Below are 5,836 nucleotides of genomic sequence, written 5' to 3' on the forward strand. Positions count from 1 at the left end.
CAGTTTGGGATCAAATGACATTATGGCTACTATTTTAATAGCTAAACATTGCATTTCAAAGCTCTGCCATCTACACACAGTGAATGGACATGATGGTAAGGGAGGCTCTAGAGTGACAGCAAACTGTCTCTCAGATGAAGAGCATGTAGCAGAGAGCCTCTGAATTGGAGGAGAGGAAATGGGCAGGGAAGTGCAGGTAAAAGAAGTGTAGAATAATACCGCTATTCCTTGTCTATCCTCAATCCTAGACTTGAATAACAGCATGTTCATGCAAAACCTCTACCTTAGAGGACACAGAGCATATTCTTAAGGGAATTCTGAAGACTTCTCTCTGGACAGTGCTGTTTACTAGGTAAGCCTTTTGGTGGTATCGATGTAGATGTCTACTTTCTTGTCACTGGGACAGGTATTGGTGAACTCATCCCAACTGGAGGCATTAATCAGGTATTGCTTTTGGAATATTAAAGTTGTGATTTTTTTGGCTACCACTTTGATAACATGCAGGATGGGCAGCAGGTCGCTATTTGTTAATTTCATTTTATTGCCACCTGTAAATTTACATGTGCAAAACTTGATGTTCTCCGTATTCTCATAAATCTCATGGAGGGGATGATTCAGATACTCTTTGCACTGGATAGCTTCAGTTGTCAACTTGAAACACCTGAGAAGAGGGAACCTCAATTGGGGAATTTCCCCTACCAGATTGGCCTGTGATCATGCGTGCGAAGCATTTCCTTGATTGTTGAGTGATGTGGAAGGGCCCAAACCACTGTGGGTAGTGCCACACCTGGGAAGGTATAAAAAAATCAGGCTGAGTATGGGCCAGAGGAGCAAGTCAGAAAGCAGCATTCCATCATGGTCTGTACTTAGCTCCTGCTTCTAGGCTCCTACTCTGAGCTCCTGCCTTGGTTTCCCGCCAGGATGAAATGTAAACTATAAGGTGAAATAAACCCTTTCCTCCTCAAGTTGGTTTAGTCAGTGTTTCAAAAAACATTTTATTTAGTACTTTTATTTTTTATGTGTATGGTTGTATACTGCATGTATGTAAGTGTACCTTGTCGTGAAATGCCCGTGGAAGGCTTTGGATTCCCCTGTAACTGGAGTTATGGATAGTCGTTAACCATCATATGGGTGCTGGGAATAGAACCCTGGTCCTCTGCAGGAGTAGCCAGTGTGCTCGACCATCTCTCCAGCCCTATTGGTCAGTGTTTTACCACAGCAACAGAAAGGTAATTAATATACTCATTCAGTTCCTGCAGTGTTTTCAAGAGCTACCTCTCCGTTGCTTCATTAGCCCCGGTCCTGAGTTCTTGGTATAAGCAGAGAGTCTGGAAAATATGTCCATTCCAACAGTATTTTGTTGCCTGCTTTGGTGAAAGTTTTAAGCATTCAGGAGATCATAAGACTTATTCAAGAAATTATTCAATCTTATTTACATCTGTTTTGACTTAGCTACTGAAAGTTGTAAAAGGTGAGTGGGTTCTAGAAGCCAAGTTCTGCAGGTCTTCAGGTCAACAGTTGGGATGCTCAATGAAACTCCTTTTAGCCAAAGAATCAAGAACAGCCTCTGGGGAAAGCACTGGTTTCCTGTGCTTCGCTGTAAGCTCAATGATGTGCTCTGTCTTCCTCCTTTAGTCCAGTCAAGGGCATTGACAATGCCTTGGTGATTCAGCTGGGCTCTGTGGACAGCAGTCAGCTGTGGGTCCTCACCCTGCTGTGCTCGACGGATAGTCTAGGCTTCAAACTGCCTGGAAGCCTCACATCCTTAGCACCACCCCACTCCTGGAAGGCGACCCTGAGGCAGTCCCCCAAGTACAAGTTTAGTAAGTTTTTTCAACTTAAAAACACAAACATCACCTAAAAGAGGTAAAGGAGGCTGGAGAGATGACTCAGTGGTTAAGAATACTAGCTGCTCTAGCAGAAGACCCAGGTTCTGCTCCCAGCATCCACATGGCAGCTAACAACCATCTGTAACTCCACTTCCAGGGGATCTGATGTCCTGTTCTGTCCTCCATGGGCATTGCAGGACACTGGTGCATTTATATACATGGAGGCAATACACTCATACACATAAAATAAAAATAAATAAAAAATAAAGAAACTTCTGGGTCATAACAGCAATATTTATCACCATCATATTTGGCTCTATTTTTTTCTTCTCTATCTGACATAATGTTTTCATGTGACATAATAGGAGTATTATTCCAAAAGTTAAAATAAGGATGTTGTGTGGCCTAAAGAATTAAAGGAAGCAGATGAGGGGAAATGAGTATTGTAACCAAGTAAAAGTTATATATGTGTATATTAAGCTAGATGGATTAAATACAGGTATATATACAATTAATATACACAATTAATTGTACTATAAAATATTCTACTTCATATTTTTCTTTCCAGCTGGTTTACTCTCATAACTACAACCTCACATAGAGTGGCTAGCTCTAATTCTTAGGCAAGATTGGTCTTTATTATCTAAATTATTATAACTTTGTAGCCAATAATTTGTGTGTTCTATTATCTTGATATTATACCAGATTATCATTTGGGAAAATAAATGAAAAGACACATTTCAAAAGAAATCAGATAAGGATTAGAGTATTACTTTATATTTCCTTTTAACAAATTTTTCCCCATGTACCAAATATAATTAGCAACAATGATAGAAACAAGAGGTCATATCTGTTAAACACAAGAATTTCATAGGCCTTTAGGAATTGTCAAATCCTATTTCTTTTGTTTTTAATTTTTAAATCGGTGCCTAACTTATTTTTTAAACATTGGATAAGTAAATGAATGCTTGTGGGCACACACAGGTCAGAGAATAACTTGTGAGAGGTGATTCTCTCGTACCATGCGAGTCCTGGGGATCAAACTCAGGTCATCAGGCTTGGCGACAAGCACTTTTACTAGCTGAGGCATCTTACCAGCCCACAAGTTTTTTTATTTTTAATAATCTAGAACTTTTATCTTTAATAAATCAGAGCACTATTTCACATACCATTGATTTTTTTAACTTTTTAATAACTACATGATTAGAAGAAGCATTTAATTACAGCTTTCACATATTCAGGAACACACTCCAGAGCAAGAGTACATCTCTTTCACAAGTGGCTGTAAGTTTCTAGGTTCACAGTTGAATTAATACAGTTATACAATATTGAACTCAGTATAAGCCCTGTAAGATATAAAATTGAATGAGTTTTTAAAATTTTGTTAGTTTTTTTTTTTGTGTGTGTGTGTATATATCACACAAAACATCCCAAACCATCTTATTCAACTATACACCCACTTCCCAGATGGCACCATCCCATAGCCTCCCTCCCCCCACTAGAGCCCTTATACTCTGATATCCCTGCTACTGTCTGCTGTGTTGTCGGCACCCCCAGCAATTCCCCACCACTTGTCCATCTGGTGAATCTAGTCACCCTATCTAGATGTCGTGTTTTAGGAAGGTCAGCTGTTCCTCATCTAGCAGCAATCAGTTGTAAATAATCCTTTAGATAAGATTGGGGTCTGCTGTTCATTTTCGCAGTTCTATGCTGGGTTATTATCTGGGAGTCCCTTTGGATACCCTGGCCAACAACCCAAAAGAAGGTATCTCCTATCTGGCATTGTTGCTTGTTATATAGCCTTTAGCTATGCATATGGACTCTTTAAAAAATTATATTGGCCCTTTAATCTTTGGTTATACTTTCCTTTGGGGTGTTTAAGTCCATACAGTTGGCCCAAATAAACCAATTTATTTTTACTCTTAAGGCCATTTTAGGATCGGTCACATGGGCTTGGGAGGAGGAGGAGCCCCGTGCTTTTACCAGTTCCACCTATGTGAAGATAAATCAAAGGACCTGCTCGACCATGGTTGGCGTTGCTTGGAAGCAAAGAGGAAATGATCCCTCTGTGTTGACCCTCCTTTTTGTAGACTGGACACTGGTTCAAGTCCATCTGGTGGGTTCTCCTCGGCCTCCTTGATCAAGAGGACAGGTGACCCACCACAATTACAGGACATTTTGAGAGATGCTCATAGTCACCTGAAACTAGATGACCTAGAAGGGCAAGGAGCAAAAAGTGTCCTTTATGTCCCTCTGACCAAATTAGTATAGGCCTCAAAGTATGTCTGTTAAACATCCAAGAAGGTTAGTTCCACCAGTCTGGTACATTTAATTACTGTGTGCAATGTAGATAAATCTAGGGCAAAGACCAATTGTTCTCAGATAAACTTTACCCAGACATATATTTCTTGATCTGCTGTGTATAATTTGTCAGTAGGTTGTTGGAGTAATATGGTTCCCTCTGGTTTTTAAAACTAGCTAGGCATTATTTATCTCTCACATTGTCTCACTGCTCCATCATGGTTTTCCCAATTAAGTGCCCCATTTCCCCCATTTCTCCCTTAATAATACCCTTTTCCTATGGTCCTACCTCTCTTGAGCTCCTTCTTTCCCTTTATCCCCTAGGTTCCTTGTATACCCTTCCCTCCCCCCCTGTTACACTAATCCAATTTTTATCCATATCTCCCTATAAAGGCCTGTTTCCTACTGTTCTTCTCTTTCAGGTTCTTTCTTTTTTTTACCTCCCTGGTTCCTTTCCATTATCCTGGTTCCTGTAGTTATGTCTGTATACATACTCAGTTGTCAGGGTTTGGTTCTAGGATACACATATGAGGGAGAACGTATGTCAATTTTTTTTTCTGAGTCTGTGTTACTTCACTTAGTATAACAGTTTCTAGTTCCATCCATTTACCTGAAAATTTCATGATTTCATCTTTCTTTACTGCTGAGTAAAACTCCATCGTATAAATGAACCACATTTACATTATCCGCCCATTATTTGAGGGACACTTAGGATGCTTGCATCTCTTAGCTATTGTGAAAAGAGCAGCAACAAACATGGATGTACAAGTGTCTCTGCAATCTTTGGTTATGTGCCAAGGAGTGATATAAATGGGTCAAATGGTAGGTTCATTTGTAGTTTTTTAAGAGTTCTACACACTGTTTTCCATAGGGGTTGAACAAGTTTGCAGCCCCACCAGCAGTGGATGAGTGTTCCCTTTTTCCTACATCCTCTCCAACATTTGGTATCATTTGTTATCTTGATCTTGGCCAGTCTGACTGGGGTAAGATGAAATATTAAAGTGGTTTTGTGTTTCCCTAATTATTAGTGATGTTGAACATCTTTTAAGACGCTTCATAGCCATCTTTACTTCTTGTTTTGAGAACTCTCTGTTCAGCTCCTTAGCACATCTTGTAATTGGGTTACTTCTTGTCTTGATTCTGTTTTTTAGTTAGTTATATATTCTGAATACTAAAACTCTTTTGGATATGTCGCTGGTGAAGATTTTCTCCCATTCTGTGGGTTTTCTGTTCGCTTCCCTGGTTGCCTCCTTTGATGTACAGAAGCTTTTTAGATAATGACGTCCCATTTGTTAATTCTTGCCCTTGTTTCCTGAGCAATTGATGTCCGATTTAGAAAATCCTTTCCTACACCTATATCTTGTAGGTTTTTCCCAATGTTTTCTTCTAACAGTTTCAGAATTTCAGGCTTTACATTGAGGTCAATAATCCATTTGGAATTGAATTTTGTGCAGGGTTTAAGATAGGGTTTTACTTTCATTCTTCTACAGATGGAGATCCAGTTTTGCCAGCACCATTTACTGAACATACTGTCTTTCCTCCAGTGAAAATTCTTGGCCCCTTTGCCAAATATCAGGTGGCTAAAATTGCAATTACTCATATTTGGGTCTTCAATTTTGTTCCGTTGGTCTATGGTCTATTTTTGTGCCAGTACCATATTGTTTTTATGACTATAGCTCTGTAGTAGAGCTTAAAATCTGGTATAG

At 39.5% G+C, this 5,836-nt stretch overlaps 1 pseudogene; it reads right to left on the reverse strand.

Annotated features, from left to right (window-relative positions):
• Window positions 1–348: 348 nt before the first annotated feature.
• Window positions 349–2,919, reverse strand: LOC103727248 (annotated as a pseudogene).
• Window positions 2,920–5,836: the final 2,917 nt, after the last annotated feature.

Source organism: Nannospalax galili, unplaced genomic scaffold, assembly GCF_000622305.1.
Source record: "Nannospalax galili isolate Female #2095 unplaced genomic scaffold, S.galili_v1.0 scaffold768, whole genome shotgun sequence".
NCBI lineage: Eukaryota > Metazoa > Chordata > Mammalia > Rodentia > Spalacidae > Nannospalax > Nannospalax galili.